Source organism: Coenobita brevimanus, chromosome 77 (assembly GCF_032717465.1).
Source record: "Coenobita brevimanus isolate Jiangsu-jjx chromosome 77, ASM3271746v2, whole genome shotgun sequence".
Taxonomy (NCBI): Eukaryota; Metazoa; Arthropoda; class Malacostraca; order Decapoda; family Coenobitidae; genus Coenobita; species Coenobita brevimanus.
Window position 1 is genome coordinate 8,238,263 of NC_137030.1, and position 17,500 is coordinate 8,255,762.

A 17,500-nucleotide genomic window follows, 5' to 3' on the forward strand; every position below is an offset into this window, starting at 1 on the left:
GAAGTGATGGAGCGGTAGTATGTGGGGAGGGGAAGGGGGTTGAGAAGGGAGGGAGGGAATAGGAAGGTGGCTTGAAAGGTGAATGAAATGGGGTGGGGGGTTGTTGAGGGAATGGTTGGCTGTGGAGAGGGATAGGGAGGTTGAGAGGGGGAGGACGGGAGGGGGGAGGATGAGGGTAGTGAAGGGTGAATGAATGAACAGGACGGACTTCAGATGTAAGGTTATGATGGAGTGTGGGAAGGGGGAGGGGGGTTGAAAATTGGGTGAGAGGAAGGGGGTTGGGGTGAGGGAGGGAAGAGGGGAGATTTGAAAGGTGAACGAGGAGAGAGAGGTGGAGAGGGGAGGGAGGGAACAGTGGAGAATGATTTGAAGGGTGAGTGATGAGAGGGGAGGGGTTGACTAGAGAGGAAATGGTCCAGTGTGGGAAGGGAAATGAGAGGGGAGGCAGGACGGGGAGGCATTGAAAGGTAAGGGGAAAGAAGGGAGGTGTTGAGGGATGAGGATGAGGGGAGAAGGGTGGATGTGTTAATAGGTGAGGGGGAGAGGTTGTGTTGAGAGATAAATGGGGAGGGTGTTGGGGGAGGGGGAGGTGTTGAAGGGTAAGGGGGTAGGTGTTGGGGGTGGGGGTATGTACCACCTGTGTACCCAAAGTGAGACAGGTTCATTTATCCACCTTTACATTTTTGTTGTTGTTTTTGTCACAGTACAATGGACACTGCCCTTCGTGTCTCACTGCTTCTGTGTCCACTCCAAACTAGCCTAATCTAAAGCCTAACATAATTTCACTTAACCCAACCTACCGTAACAAGCTGACCTAAACTAACCCAAACACAACCTAGTCTAATTAACCTAGACCATCTCAGCTTCTCTCTGCCTAAACTTGACAAACCTCACACAAGGCATCTTATTTTTCAATCAATCAATCAATCATTTCCTGTGGCACCCCACGGGATGCATAGGGTCTCAATGAACTCTCTCCACCAATATTTGTCTCTTGCCATCTCCTTCAGGTCCCACCAACACTCCTCTCCTGCTTCTTTTTTCATTGTCCTCAACCAGGTTTCCCTCGGCCTACCTCTACCTCTTCTTCCTCTAGCAATCCACTCTGGCACATCCTGTATTAAACAACCTTCTTTTCTGTATATGTGCCCCAGCCACTTCCAGCGAGACAGTCTCACATATTCATTAACTGGTTCCACTCTCGTAATATCCCTTACTCTTTCATTTGTAACTCTGTCTTGCCACTTTACCCCAAGAATCCTTCTCAGTATTTTATTCTCAAATCCTAATACTTTCTGATCTGTTGCAATTGTACTGTACCATGACTCATGCCCGTAAATTAAAATGGGTCTAACCATGGACTTGTAAATTTCACTTTAGTATGTACCGAAAGCATATTATTATTCCAAACAGATTTCAACATTCCAACCGCTCGCCAAGCCTGTCTAATCCTCTCCTCAATTTCATTGTTTAATGATCCATTAGATGATACAATCGTTCCCAGATATTTAAAGTTTTCTACATTCTCCACCACAGTATTCCCAATTACACAATCGATTTGGTTCTCCACGTTCATATTAATAATTTCAGTCTTTCCACAATTTATTACCAATCCCACTTTTTCTCCTTCCTCCACCAGACAATCGAGCACCCTCTGCATCTCGTAAATACTTCCGCAAATCAGTACAGTATCATCAGCATAGTCCAAATCCATCAGCTTCTTATTTTCTTTCCAGTTAATTCCTGCACCTGTTCTCCTTACAACCTTTTTCATAACATAATCCATAACCAAAACAAACAACAGTGGCGAAAGAACTCCTCCTTGAATCACTCCTGACCTAACTTGAAGTGGATCACTCAAAGAACCACCCACCTTCATGCAGGCTTCTAATAATATTTACAAACTTTTCTGGTATGCCATAGAATCTCATGATTTTCAACATAGCTCCACGTGAAACACTATCAAACGCCTTTTCAAAATCCACAAAACACATACTAAGTGGCATTTTCATCTCATTAGCTTGTTGCATTAGATGCCTTACAATAAAAATCTGATCATTACAACCTCGACCCTTTCTAAATCCCGCTTGTTCTTCTCTTAAAATTTTGTCAATTACTGGCTCTGTTCTGTTCAGCAAGATTTTGGAAAAGACTTTTGCAACTACAGGTGTCAAAGTTATCCCCCTCCAATTGCCACACACACTTAAATCTCCCTTTTTTGGTATTTTTATAATCACTCCATTTTTCCACTCTTCTGGAATTCTTAGCTAAAGTAAATTAAATAGCTAAAGTAAATTAAATATGATCAAAACCCATTCCAACCCAACTAAGCCCCAGTAAACCCGACCCAGCTAAACTAAACCGCCCTAAACCCAGTTCATCCGCAACTGAACCCTGTCCAAGCTATCCCATCCCAATCCCACTAAACCAGACTTAAACCCAAACCAACCCAGCCCAAACCAACTTATCCAGACCTAATTTAACCCAGCCAAACCTTTCCTGTATACTATCTCTATGAGGAATCCATTTTTTAAAAAAGTTCTTTTTAGTGGTAAGTGGGGGCGCTCACCATCCACCCACATGGTATAGTGCTGCTCTTGGGTGGCTGCCCTTTCCTCTTTTCCTTCCTTCCTCATATGTCCTTTCCTTCTTTCTTCCTCTTCTTTCTGTCTTCGGGTGACTACACAGAGTGACAAGGCAAATGGTTTCCCGTACACCAGGAAAAAATTTACAACGCAGGGTGGTAACCATATCACCAAACTCTGGCACCTGGTGGTTTAGTGTAATTAAGGCGCTCCAACCGGATTGAGCGTGTGTCGGTTTATATCCAAGGGATGGTTGGGGTTTATTGGCCACGTAATGTAAGTTAGGGATGAGTGTGGTTGGTCACTCTCATCTTAATTATCAGGACCAACTTGTCTAGCTCCGGGCTCCTACGCTCCTCATGGGGCAACACAGGATTAGATGATATATGTGTGTATGATGTAGTTCCTTTTTCTGGATCCCTACCATCCTAGTTGTATATTGGAAAAAGGGTATGAATATTAGTGATGATGACGCTGAAAGTGGTAGTGATGGTGGTGATTATGATGAAGACGATGATGATGATAATGGCGATAATAATGATTTTATGTTGATGATGAATGATGACAGATAATAATAATAATAGTAATGATAAATAATAGTAATGATAATGATGGATAATAATAATGACGATGACGACAACGATGATGATGATGATGGTGAAGGTAGCGTAGGGTGCCGTAGGTTAACTCTTGTGTGGGGTGGGTTAAGCCGCTGCTGCCGTAACCACAATGTTTGGAGGCAGTTATGGTGGTATTGGGGTCGGGTTAGCCAAGGTTAAGTGCCCGTACTGAGAGAGAGAGAGAGAGAGAGAGAGAGAGAGAGAATCACCATCCTGCAATAACAAAACTTATCTTCAACCCTTTCCGTACGAGGCAAACTGAATAAAATCGTCCGGAAAAGACCACAATAAAGCAATAATGACAGCCTAGTAAAGGGGTTTTAGTTACTGTCAAAATGTCCTTTATTTTATTTTATTAAACAGAGAGAGAGAGAGGAGGAGGCGGGGGCGATAGAAATATGGAAAAGGGAGAAAAAGGGAAGGAGAGAGGGGGAGGAGGAAAGAGGAAGGAACTATAGCCTGGAGGGAGGAATGGAGAGAGAAATACCTCCACCCACACCCCTTCATGAACACAGGCCCCAGGCACGGAGAAAGAGAGAGAGAGAGAGAGAGAAACCACCTTACATCTCCAACCCTTTCCGTACGAGGCTATTAAACTGAACAAAATCGTCCGGAATATTTCAGAGTCAAGCAATAAAGACATCGTAGTGAAGGGGTTATTATATAGTTACTACCACTCCTTTATTTTTTTACTTAAGGCATCGTAGTGAAGGGGTTGAGCCAGTCACTACCACCTTGTCCTTTATTTTACTTTATTCTCGCTGCCTCCAGACGATTTTATTCAGCTCAGGAGCCTGGTAGTCAAGGGGGTTAAGCGCTGTTTACCTTTATTGGTCCTTTATCGGTCTTTATCGTTAGTGTCTTCCTGTCGTTTTCTCGCTACTTAGGGCCTCGTTAAGGTCTCTCTCTCTCTCTCTCTCCACACACACACACACACACACACACACTCGGGAAGGATAATGCCAATAATATGCAGTGATAAATTCTCTCTCTCTCTCTCTTAGACCTGAATTAAATCGTCTTTCAGCAACAAGAATAAAATCAGTCCTCGTACTGAAAGGGCTAAAAATTGGTCAAAGGGACACACACACACACACACACACACACACACACACACACACACACACACACACACACACACACACACACGGTATCTCAAACACCCGATGCTTTGAAATATACTTGCATTAATTATTCTGTAGTTCTTTCATCTTAACTTGGCTCAGATTATCATTGTTTTAAAGTTCATTGTATTTTTCGTACCTCAGTGGCAGGAAAAGACAATACTAAGGCGCTACATCCCTTTCCATAGCACTTCTTCGTGATTAGCACCATATTCTAGTGTTTGGTTACTGGTTAGTGTTTAAGATGAGAGATGACAGTTTTAGACCAGATTAAAGTGTGTGTGTGTGTGTGTGTGTGTGTGTGTGTGTGTGTGTGTTTTGACTACCGAACACCGCGCGCTGTGTGTGTGTGTGTGTGTGTGTGTGTGTGTGTGTGTGTGTTCTGGCTATCGAACACACACACACACACACACACACACACAAATAGTGAGAGAGACCTCGCAGCGATGGATAAAAAATATTTCGACTTTGTTGTATCCAAGTTTTATTTATTATTTATTTTCAAGTAACATTTTTTTTAGCAGACTTTTGTGAGTTCTCCCTCAATCATGTTTTTATCACCATATCCTTAGGTAGTAAACGAGGTCGGGATGGTTATGGTGACGGTGATGGTGACGGTGATGATGACGGTGACGGTGATGATGGTGACGGTGATGATGATGATGACGGTGACGGTGATGATGGTGACGGTGATGATGACGGTGACGGTGATGATGGTGATGATGATGATGGTGACGATTAGTTTTCAGACCATCGCAGGGAAATTGTTAAAAAAAGAATACCTTAGACCACTATGAAACGTGTCCCTTAAGCTCATCATCATCATCATCATCATCATCGTTCCTCCTAGCACCCGCCAGTAATAAAACTGGCGCCACCGAAATGCAGTCAGCTCAATAATTGCACCTCCATAACCTTGAAAATAACCTGGTGTAAATTACCTGTCCGATAACACAATGCAGCCATAAATCTGATGCGGGTAATATTGATTGACGTGATAAGACAATGGTAGTTTGGATCACTGAGCTGCTTTGAATTATGGCGAGGCCCATGATTCACGAAGGAATTTTACGTAAACTTCATCCTGTCGCAACTAAGATTTTTTAATAGCTAGAAGTAAAGGTGTGAGAATAATCTACATATTCCTTGTCTGTCCTACGAAAAGAAAAAATATAGTAGCGACAGGGAATCTCACTTTATATGGCATAGGAGTCTTCGTAGTACCTCATCCTTAGCGACGTTTGCATATTACACCGCTACAATTATATGTTACTTATGTGGATTGAATATAGACATAATTTGCATCGGCAGTATACAAGAGAATTCTGAGCTGCAGTGTGGCGAAGAAATAGCGGAGGAAGAGGTGTTACGGTATCTCCAAAGGCACTTCAAATACGACCCTGTTAGGTATTCTCGGTTGCCCGTATCATTTTGCTTCGTTCGTACGTTGACCCTTCAGTCCGAGAAATGCACACACAGACAGACGATGCGAAAGGCAAAGGAACGAACGGAAGCAGCCGAGTACGGAAGTAAAATATAAAAGAAGGAGAGAAAAGAAAAAAAGAAAGAAGAAAAACAGTGATTTGAAAGGTGCAAAGTTCCCGACCGTTGACTTGATGCAAGGTGTCGGGAAGTTTTCAAATAGTATAACTTTCTTAACTTTTCTGAAGTTGAATTCCGTGATATACCCTTCACTGGCGTTTATTACCACGTTATTATCGTATATTCTAAAAGTTGCCAGCGGCTGAAGGACGAAAATATGGTAAAAAAGTATGGAAAATGGGCTTAATCGTCCATCTAGCGACAGTAGGCAATGGGTCACGGTCGGCTGCCATTGTCGAGCCTGGAGCGGGAAGAAAAAAAAGTCGGCAAAACTGAGCCTTAATGACCAAATTCCTATGATCCAGTTTGCCGTGTCCTTCCCGGGGTGGGCGTAGGACGATGTTGAAGGAGTACCCGAGGCCTGGAGTGTTAAATAAAGGAAGGAGGAGGAGCAGGAATGAGGGAAATGAGGAAGGACGGAAGGAAGGTTGGTAGGTGGCGGGGTGGTACCACCAGGAGAGTTCGCTGCCCCTAGCATTCGGCTGATTCGGGTGTTTTTTTTGCTTATCATTTTCTTCGTAAAAAAAGAAAAAAGAAAAAAAAAGTACGAGGGAGGAGGAGGAAGAAGAGAATAAGAATGAAGGTGTGTGTGTGTGTGTGAGAGAGAGAGAGAGAGAGAGAAGGGGGGGGGGGATGGTAAACAAAGAGGAAAGGGAAGTGAAAGGAAGTGAGGGTGTCAGAGATGGAGGAGGAATGAGGGAGGGGTGAGGGTAAGGGTGAGAGGGAGGAAGGGGGAGAGGTGAGAATAGAGAGGGGGGGAGGGAGAAAGAGCCTTTGAGAGGGAGGGGACACCAGATGAGAGAGGGTGAGGGACGGAGCGAAGGAAGAGTAGATACGGAGGGAGAGAGTGAGAATGGTAGGGAAGGAAAGGGAAGAAGAATCGACAATACGAACGAAAGATAACAGAAAATAAGGATATAAATAAAGATAAAAGATTGGATGACAAGGGAGGAAGAAGAAATGTTTACTGTATCCGTCCATCTAACTATTGCCAGACGCCTTAATCCCGTAGGGGGTGGCCACAAACAAATCGCCTCCTTGTCACCTTGCCCTTCATACTCTTGCCACTTTAACTTTGCGTAAAATGACCATCATTTCATCTGAATGTTAAGTTGTAACAAGAAATTAACGGTGGAATATAATAATAGTCACGAAGAAGTGCTTTGGAAAGGATGTAGAGCCGTAGGAGTGTCTTAGACCCGTATTTTCGTCTTGTAAGGAGGCAACGTAACACGTCTTGCTTAGCGATTTATTTCCAAACTACACATTAATATCCTCTTTTTTGCTTCTTATATATATAATTTTTATGTATAAACACAGATTGCATAAATAAAACACAAAGAATATAGTAACGGAGCAGGAGCAGGAATAAACCGCTAAGGAAGAGGTGTTAATACGTCTCCTAACTACACGATAATACGGCCCTTATTGTGTGACTCAGCAACGGGAAATAATCTGGAAAAGGACGAACATCTGGTAAAGATGAATGAACGATAATTAAAGGACTGTAGAATGGTAAAGAAATATGAACAGAAGCGGCTGCGAAATAAAGGAGTAATGACAGTTCGAAATGATGGAGGGGAAAAACGAAAGAATACGGAAATATGGAACGAAAGGATTTTATTTATTTATTTTATTTTCTGTAGCTTCAGGCTCCTGTAGACCTAAACCCAGTGGACTGCAGGACGAAAGGATTAATAGTGTTAAATTAAGGCAGAAGGAAAGTAATGAGGAAAGACGAAATGATGAAAGAAAAGAAAAATAATGAAGGAAAGAAGGAAGGAAGGAAGAGTAATAAGGAAATTAGAAAGAAAAGGCTGAAGACTTATGAAGGTAAGGAATGAAGGAAATAAGTGTTTAGAAATTACAGGATTATAAAAAAGGAAGAAAGATGAAAGAAGGAAGGAAGAGAATTAGAAAAAAGAAAGAAAAGAATGAAAGACTTAAGGAAGGAGGAAAATAGGAATGGAGGAAGTATCGATGTCCAGAAATTACAGAATGGTAAAAAGGGAAGAAAGATGAAAGAAGGAAGGAAGAAGTTTAAATAAGGAAGAAAGAGATGAAGACAAGGAAGGAAGAAAGTAAGGAATGAAGGGTATGTGTTTATAAATTACAGGATGGTAAAAAAGGAAGAAAGATGAAAGAATGAAGAATGATAAGGAAGAAAGGGATGATGACAAGGAATTAGATAAGGAATGAAGAAATTAAGTGTGCTTAGAAATTACAAATTGATAAAAAAAAAAAGAAGGAAGAGAATAATAAGGAAAGAAGGAAGTAAGGGTTGAAGACAAGGAAGGAAGGAAGAAGACAAGGAAGAAAATAAGGAAGAAAGAACATAATAAAGGATTGTCTAGAAATTCCAGATTATAGGCCCGTTGGTGTTATATTTTGGGATACGGTAAAAATTAACTCCACACCTGCGAAATACCTGCATTGTGTTTAATTAGGCCAATGTTAGACGGTATCAACACGCTCAACCCTTTCACTACGATGACCCATTTCTTTATTTCATTCTTGCCATCTCAAGACACTTCTAATTTGCTAAGAAAATCCCTCGCAATCTGAAGGGGTTACGGAAGGCTTCTTTTAATCCATCCAGCTCAAAAAGTCTCTCTAAACATCTAAAAAAAATCGTCTGGTGGTAAAACGAAGAATACGGCACCGAAAGAGAGAGAGAGAGAGAGAGAGAGAGAGAGAGAGAGAGAGAGATGATGATGATGATGATGATGATTGTGAAGAACATGAAAATTTGTATTGGAAAGAGGGAAGACAATACTATAATCTATTTCTTTACAACCTTGTGCCTGAGAGACAACACAATCACAGAAAACAGCCGTAAAGAACCAGTCATCTCCATCGTGTGTGTACGCGTGGCCAGGAAGAGAGAGAGAGAGAGGCCTGAACCAACGTAATGGTTGTCTAATCAGCTTTTGAATATTTTTGAAGTTTTGCAATATTGACTTTCTTCTAAGCTGTTATTCCACTGTTCTACTTGGTGAATATTGAACTACTTTGCCCCCCTCCCCTTTTTTTGCTGTATTACACAAGGTTTAACTTTTGATTGGGTTTGGATCGAGTGAGACTGAGTGTCTGGGATTTATAGGCCCTGAAAGCCTGAGTCCCCAGTGTACTAAATGTGGCCCCCAGATTTTTTTTTATATTTTTTTTATAATAATAGTGCAGTTTGGTGCACTCAAAGAAGGTTTTCAAGCTCTTTTCTCAACTTGGAAGTTAAAATACATATGGTTAAAATAATTGTGGTTAAAAAATTACTATGTGGTTTGGACGGCTTTGGTGGTGACGCTTCACTCTTGGCTGACGACAGTATCCTGTTTCTTCTCAGAATCGCATCGTCTGGGGATTTGATACTAGTGTTATGAAGGTTGAACATTTCCTCTTCTTTTGTGATTAATATAGTTGTACAATGCGTAACACATGTAGACAAAGGTTTGATTTTTGATTTGGTTATCTTGTTACTGTCAGGTGTGCAGGTGTTGGGATGGACGGGTTAGTGGTTGTTGTGGTGTCATCAGGGCATCCTCTCCATGGAAATTCACGTGACATCACAAAGTCAACACGGCAGACCATCATCAAATCAGATACAGAAAATTGCCGATTTAGAACCGTAATAACTTAAGTGGTTTACGCCACATTTTGATCGTAAAATAGGCGATATATTTTGCATCCGCGGAACTTAATCGGGTAAGCAGATATTGCGTTCTTTGTCGGGTCAGAACGCGTAATTTGGTGATAGGGACGGCGTCGGGGAAAACTGTTATGCGTCTTTCTGAGTTAAGTTCGATCCTGGCCTGTGGCGGACATTTAGGCTAATAGGATGCAGTAGTAGTAGTATGCCCGTTATGTTGTGGCATGTCTGCATCCTTAACGTGCCCTAGATGACGTGTGCTGTAGACTCTTGTATTCACAAACAGCCGCTGCAGCCCCAAGTTTACACAAGCACTCTCTCATCATGCATTCCAGAAGCCTGCCCCACCATACCCTTGCATCAAAGACTGGGTGGGCGCCGGGCACTTCACTCATGACAAGGGTTGGTATTCCGCGGCTGAACTGCTCATTTGCCCTTCAGTACCGGTATCCATCAGACACTGCTTGGACGTGTGTAGTTGACCTGCTTCCCTGTCATACTTTCACAGTCGGGCCGCTGCCACACAAACATACATAACATACATCATACATTCATACATATATTCATTCATTCTTACATATATACATTCATTCATTCATACATACATACGGTACCGTACGTACATTAATTCATTCATTCTTTCATACATACAGTACATAGATTGATTCATTCACACATACAGTACATACACTGATTTATACATACATACATACATATTTTTTTAGCTTCATCACATTATTACGTGGTGTTAGTTTGTTCTGTAGACATTTTAATACCTCTACTGTAATTATTTATTCTGAAGTACACATATTTGAATGATTATTATTATTTGTTTTTACTTCTCATAGTGCTAAGGACAGCGTTGATTACTGGCAATTCGTAAAATAGGGAAAAAAAAAAATGATGGGAGAAGGAAGAATGGAAAAAGCAAGGAAGGTTGGATGGGATAGAAGGACGACGGAACGAAGGAAGACTGATGAAAGAATGAAGGAGAATGGAGGTCATAAAAGGACGAGGGAAGAAGGAAAAATGATAGAAAGGGAGGTTGAAAGATGAATGATGAGAGGAAGGAAGGTTGAAGGAAGAATGATAGAAAGGAAGGTTGGAGCAAGAATGATGAAGGAAGGTTGAAGGAAGAATGATGAAGGAAGGAAGGTTGAAGGGAGAATGATGAAGGAAGGAAGGTTGGAGGAAGAATGATGAAGGAAGGAAGGTTGAAGGGAGAATGATGAAAGAAAGGAAGGTTGAAGGGAGAATGATGAAAGAAAGGAAGGTTGAAGGAAGGAAGGTTGAAGGAAGAATGATGAAGGAAGGAAGGTTGAAGGAAGAATGATGAAGGAAGGAAGGTTGAAGGAAGAATGATGAAGGAAGGAAGGTTGAAGGAAGAATGATGAAGGAAGGAAGGTTGAAGGAAGACTGATGAAAGAAAGGAAGGTTGAAGGAGATAAAAAGTGAGGGGAAAGAAAAGTGAAAGGAAAGGTGGAGGAAGAATAGTGAAAGAAGAGAGATTGAATGAGAAATTGACGAAGAAAATATTGATCAAGGAAGGAAGGATGAAGGGCAATAGGAAGGAAGGTGAAGAAGGGAGGATGAAGGGCAACAGGAAGAGAGGTGAAGAAGAAATGAAGAAGGGAGGATGAGGGGCAACAGGAAGAGAGATGAAGAAGACAGGAAGAAGGGAGGATGAAGGAGCTGGAGGGATCAGGGGAGGAAGGAAGGTGGGAAGAAAACAGAAAATTAATAGGAAGGATGAAGTTGGAGGTGAAGTATGGAGGGAGTGAAGGAAAGGTGACGTGCCTTTGACTTAATTCGGGTCTAAAATATTACGGCTCACATCCCTCAGGCGCCGAAATGACGGTGTCCCGAATGCTCCAGGGGTGAGAGAGAGAGGGAGAGAGAGAGACCTTCATTTCTCTCTCTCTCTTTCTCAATAATTCGATTAGATTTTCCACTTTGCCTGACTCGGAAGAAATGTAGCCTTTTTCAGATTCCAATTTGTTAGTAAAGGTCAAGTTCAGAGAGAGAGAGAGAGAGAGTCAGAGCATAACTAGAGGAATGAAAAACACGAATAACTAGATAGGTCAGCGATAGAGAGAGAGAGAGAGAGAGAGAGAGAGTCAGTGCATAACTGAAGGGGAATGGAGGGAGAGAGAGAGAGAGAGGGAGAGAGAGAGAGAGAGTCAATGCATAACTGAAGGGGAATGGAGAGAGAGAGAGAGAGAGAGAGAGTCAAAGCATAACTTGAGGAATGAAAAACACGAATAACTAGCTAGGTCAGCGATGAGAGAGAGAGAGAGGGAGAGAAAGAGAGAGAGAATAGCAACACCGTAGCATCGTTAAAAAAAAATAAAAATAAAAATAAAGAAAAACAGAAAAGATGGATGAAAGGAATGCAGGAGAAATCTGGGCTGTAAGTTAATTCGGCCCAGCCCTGAGGCGCCGAGGTGAACAGGGGCCGAATACGAGAGAGAGAGAGAGAGAGTCCCTATTTTTTCAATTGAGAGATTGGGTACACCTATTGTGATACTGAGGGGGAGAGATGAATCTAATATTTGAGTGAAGGGTGTCAGTTAATATTATTATTATTATTATTATATTGATTTTAGCGTTATAGTAAATGTTCTTTGTATTGTTACTGTTTCCTCCTGCTCTTCGTTTATTTTTATTATTATTATTATTATTATTATTGGCAGTACTGCAGGAATCAGGGTCAAAGGTGAAGGTAAAGTTTTTAAGGTAACAATTTTGGGCCTTTTGTTCTGGATGAGGTGTTGCCAGCGTGCCGTTAGTATTGTTATTGTTGTTGTTGTTGTTATGTTGTCCTTACTCAGTCGGTATGTGGGTTAAATGTACCTGTTGATGATGATGATGATGAGTGATTGATGGTGATATAATATTTACGTTGTTGTTTTTGTTGCTGTTAGTGACATCCTTCTCTCCCTTCAGATTCACTCCCCCAGCCGGCCGTCGCTTCCCGTTCTGCACCACAAGGTATGTTTTCAAAGTATTCCCTCTATTTTTATTTGATTTTTTTTTTTTCGTACTTTTGTCTCTATTTTTTTCATTCCCGTCTCTTTCCTATCCATTTTTTTTTTTCGTTATTTGACTACTGTATTTACTCTTTTTATTTATTCAAACGTGGTACACTTGCTTTTTAGGCAGTTATGGCTGGACAACTTCATTTTCGTTAGTTATTTAGAACTTTATTAGGTTTCATGGGGTCAGAGGTCAAAGCATATAGTTTGTGTGTGTGTGTGTGTGTGTGTGTGTGTGTGTGTGTGTGTGTGTGTGAAATGTGGCAACACGAATACGTAGGGTTTATCAGCTTTTACGAGGAGGTCTCTGAGTGATGGAGATTATTTTGTGAAGACCATCATGCATTGCCTGACGAATGTTGGCCATCTTTGTTTCTTCCTTTGCCTGCCCCTCACTTCCTCCCTCTTACCTGTATTATTTTTCTGCTGTCTTTCCAAATTTCCTGTTTTTCATTCTTTGGGGTTCTGCTCTCTCTCTCTCTCTCTCTCTCTCTCTCTCTCTCTCTCTCTCTCTCATTTATCCAGTCCAGTAGTCCATTCATTGTACCATCCACACGTCTTTTCTTTTTCTTTTTCATTCTATCCATCCATCCTTCTTATCTTCCCTCCCTCCTTCCTGTCTTTCTTCCTTCCTGTCTTCCTTCCTTCCTGTCTTCCTTCCTTCCTTCCTTATCATCCTTCTCTCCTTCACTAAGCCTAACACCAAAAGCCACTCTCTTAACGACCTTAAGCCTAATCACCCTAGGCTCGTTAAGGATAAGCTGAGCGATAACCTCTAATTAGGCTCCATTGTGGTGGTTGTGGTAGTTAGGATAGGTGTAGTAGTTGTTGATGTGGTAATTGTGGTGGGTGTGGGAGTTGTCATGGTTGTAGTTGTGGTAATTGTGGTGGTTGTGGGAGTTGTGGTTGTAGTTGTGGTAATTATGGTAGTTAGGATGGTTATGGTAGTTGTGGTAGACGGGGTAATTGTGGTGGTTGTGGGAGTTGCCAAGGTTGTGGTTGTGGTAATTGTGGTGATTGTTGTGGTTTGAGAGTTTCCGTGGGTGTAGTTGTAATTGTGGTAGTTGTGATTGTTGTGGTTGTGGGAGTTGCCTTGGGTGTAGGTGTGGTAATTGTGGTAGTTAGGATGGTTGTGGTAGTTGTGATGGCTGTGATAGTTCTTTCCCTTTAAACTGGCGTAGTGTCTCGTCGTGTAGTGAAGATTGTGAGAAATACGTGTGTAGATGAAGAGTGAGAGAGAGAGAGAGAGAGAGAGAGAGAGAGAGAGAGAGAGAGAGTAGAGAAAGGCGTGGGGTTGAGGTGTGACCACGAATGATCTGTTAAAGGCTGCGTAATTGTTCACGGAGACACACTTTCCTCCACCAGGGAGAGGAGGGAGGGAGGGAGGGAGAAATGGTGAGTTGGAGGGAAGCAGGTTGGGAGGGAGAAACAATGAGATTGAGGGAGGGAGGAGGAAGTGAATGAAGAGAGAGGGGGAGGGAGAAGAAGTAGAGATGGAAGGAGGCTGGGTGGAAGGGAGAGAGACAAACAGAATGATGGAGGGAGAGACGGAAGGTGAGGTGGAGATAAACAGAGGCATTGATACTATCTTTAGGGTCTCTAGAGATGGAGAGAGAGAGAGAGAGAGAGAGAGAGAGAGAGAGAGTCAACTGTAGACCTACCGTAAGCCTGTATAATGGTCCCGTACTAACCCATTTTCCCACGACTGTACATCATTAGGGACGAGCATCAGAGGAGAAAGTGGAGGCCTTAGGTAGACAGAGGGCCATATATTAAGTGGTGATGGAGGCTTCGTAGCACATGTTTCATTACAACTTATTCCTCATATTATATCTCAGTAATGGTCAGATATGTTAAGCGATACAAATAACGTACCACATAAGACAGTATTGTAATTTAGTAAGAAAATAAATCTCTAATGAAAATCTGCTACGAACCTCTTCTTCCGCAAACAATACAGCCTATAATATTGCCGTTCCCTCCTCCGGCGCCTTAGCTATGAGGCTTCTTCAAAACACACACACACACACACACACACACACACACGTACTCTCACCCATATCATCCACCCTCACTCACTGAAACTTGCAACCACACACACACACACACACACACACACACACACACACACACACACACACACACACACACACACACACACACACACACACACACACACACACACACACACACACACACACACACACACACACACACACACACACACACACACACACAGAGTCCCGGTAGCAACACCTTGACCCAGTACGGTGCATATACAGTACCATTGAAGACTCATTGGTTTTGAAAGTAAATGGTTTCCTGGGCAACAAGACACCACTTGGCTTGTCGCAGTGCACTCACCTGAACGTAGCACTACATCATGTGCATGGATGGTGAGCGTCCGTACCTCTCTCTCTCTCTCTCTAACTTTAGAAAAAAAATTGTTGTTACATAAACTCTAAAATAAAATCAGATAAAGAACAGATCTAAACCCAGGCGTGACGATATATAACAATGGTCCATTTTGTTCTCTACAATGGCTGAGAGAGAGAGAGAGAGAGAGAGAGAGAGAGACGTACCAAGTATCTAGGCTAACTTTCCTTACTTTTTTCTTCACCTGTCTCTACTTTCTCCCTGTCTCCCTTCAGTACTCTCTCTCCATGTTAGTTTCTTTATCGTTCATTTTTCCCTCCTTCCTCCTTTATCAGTTCTTTACTTCCTCTCTCTCTCTACACTCTCAGGTCCACCTCCACAACTTCCTACTTCCGTCCCCCCCCCCCCCCGCTCTGTCTGTCTGTCTCTCTCTCTCTGTCTCTCTCTCTCTCTCTCTCTCTCTCTCTCTCTTTTTCTCCCCTCCTCCTTTTCTCTTTCATTTCCCTTCTTCTCTCTCCCTCTTCTTCTTTCCTCTCTCTCTTCCCCCCATCCACTCCCTCTTCCTTCTGTCCCTCGTGTATTCCTTCCTTCCTCCTCTTTCCATCATCTCCCTCCTCCTCCTCCTCCTCCTCTCCCTCCCTTTCTTCTTTCCCCTCTCTCTTGCATCACCTGTCTCCCCCTCTCTTTCCTCCCATCCCTCTCTCTCTTTCCTCCTCCCTCCCTCCCTCCCCCTGTGGTTTCTCCCCTGTGAAAAAATCCCCACAGCCCCTCCCCTTTTCTCCTCCCTCCCTCCCTCCTGTCTCTCTCTCTCTCTCCCTCCCTTTCCTCCCCTCCCTCCCCTCCCTCCTCTCACTCTCTCTCTCTCTCTCTCTCTCTCTCTCTCTCCCCCTCCCTCTCCTCCCTTCTTTACATCCACCTTTCCCCTCTTTCCTTTCCACCCTTTCCCCCTTCTTCTCATTCTCTCCCCTCCTCTCATTTCTCTCTTCCCCTCATCTGTCCCCTTCCTTTCCTCTTTCTCCATCCCTCTCTCCCCTCCTCCTATTTCTCTCTTCTATCCCCTCCTTCTCCTCATCTTTCTCCCTTCCTCTCCACCTCCCTCTCTCACTTCCTCTCCACTTTCTTCTGTCTCTCTTCTCCCTTCCCATCTTCTTTCCTCGTTCCCATGCCTTCTCTCCTCTTTCCCTTCCCTTCTCTCCTCGTTCCCATCCCTTCTCTCCTCTTACCCTTCTCATCCTCACTCTCCTTTCCTTTCCCATCCTCTCACTCCTTTCCTTTCCCATCCTCTCACTCCTTTCCATTCAAATCCTCACTCTCCATTCCTTTCCCATCCTCTCTCTCCTTTCCTTTCCCATCCTTACTCTCCTTTCCTTTCCCATCCTGACTCTCCTTTCCTTTCCCATCCTCTCTCGCCATTCCTTTCCCATCCTCACTCTCCTTTCCTTTCCCATCCTTACTCTCGTTTCCTTTCCCATCCTCTCTTCTTTCCCTTTACCTCCTCTCTTCTTTCCTTTCCCATCCTCTCTCTTTTCTTATCCCATCCTCTCTCTCTTTCCCTTTACCTCCTCTCTTCTTTCCCTCTTCCATCCACATGTCCTTTTCCATCCCTTCCTTTGCCCTCTTTCCTTCCATATTTCTGCCACTTTATATTTTTGCCCACCTATTTTCCTACCTACATATTTGCATAGGTTACTTGCTTATTCACTCGTTTTCTTATTCACTCGTTTTTTTGCCTACCTACGTCTCTCTCCGAATCTGTCTACCGTCTTCCTTATCTAACTCCCTACCTACCTACCTACCTCCTTCCTTCCTTCCCTGCCCACCTACCCACCCACCTGTCTATCTGTCTAGTTATCTTTCTCACCTTTCCTCCCTCCCACCTCCATCCATCTCTCCTTTCCTCCCTCCCTCTCTCTCTCTCTCTCTCTCTCTCGTGAAACCCCACGGTAGCAGATTAGAAGATTAGAGGAAGGAGGGGGAGGGGAGATGGAGGGTTGAGATAGACGAGAGAGAGATAGAGAGAGAGACGATGAAGACGGAAGAGAAGTGTAGAATAGAGATAAGGAAAAGAAAGTAGAAATTGAGAGAGTTAACGTGTAGGAAGGAAAGGAGACAGAGGGAAGTAGGGGGAAGGAAGGAGAGAAAGACTGGAGAGAAGGAAGGAGAGAAAGACTGGAGAGAAGGAAGGAGAGAAAGACTGGAGAGAAGGAAGGAGAGAAAGACTGGAGAGAAGGAAGGAGAGAAAGGAGGGAGAGAAAGACTGGAGAGAAGGAAGGAGAGAAAGACTGGAGAGTAGGAAGGAGAGGAGGACTGGAGAGAGTTAGGCTGAAGGAAGGGAGAGAGAGAGAGAGAGAAGGAATGGAGAGAGTCTGGTTGAAGTTAGGAGGGAGAAAGAGGGAGGAAGTTAAGGTGGAGGAAAGGTGCTAGAGAAAGGGAGGGAGGAGTAATGGAGAGAAAAAGTGAGGAGGAAGAGAAGGAGGGAACGAGAGAAAAACAAAATAGTAAGAATTATAAA

General features: G+C 43.1%; 1 protein-coding gene across 1 annotated transcript in view; it reads left to right on the top strand.

Annotated features, from left to right (window-relative positions):
* Positions 1 to 17,500, top strand: part of LOC145408441 (uncharacterized) — a 295,795-nt gene that overhangs the window by 48,610 nt on the left and 229,685 nt on the right. The window contains exon 2 of the mRNA XM_080279170.1: positions 12,524 to 12,568. The gene's annotated coding sequence lies outside the window, so the exon portion shown is untranslated. The remainder of the gene's footprint in view (positions 1 to 12,523; positions 12,569 to 17,500) is intronic.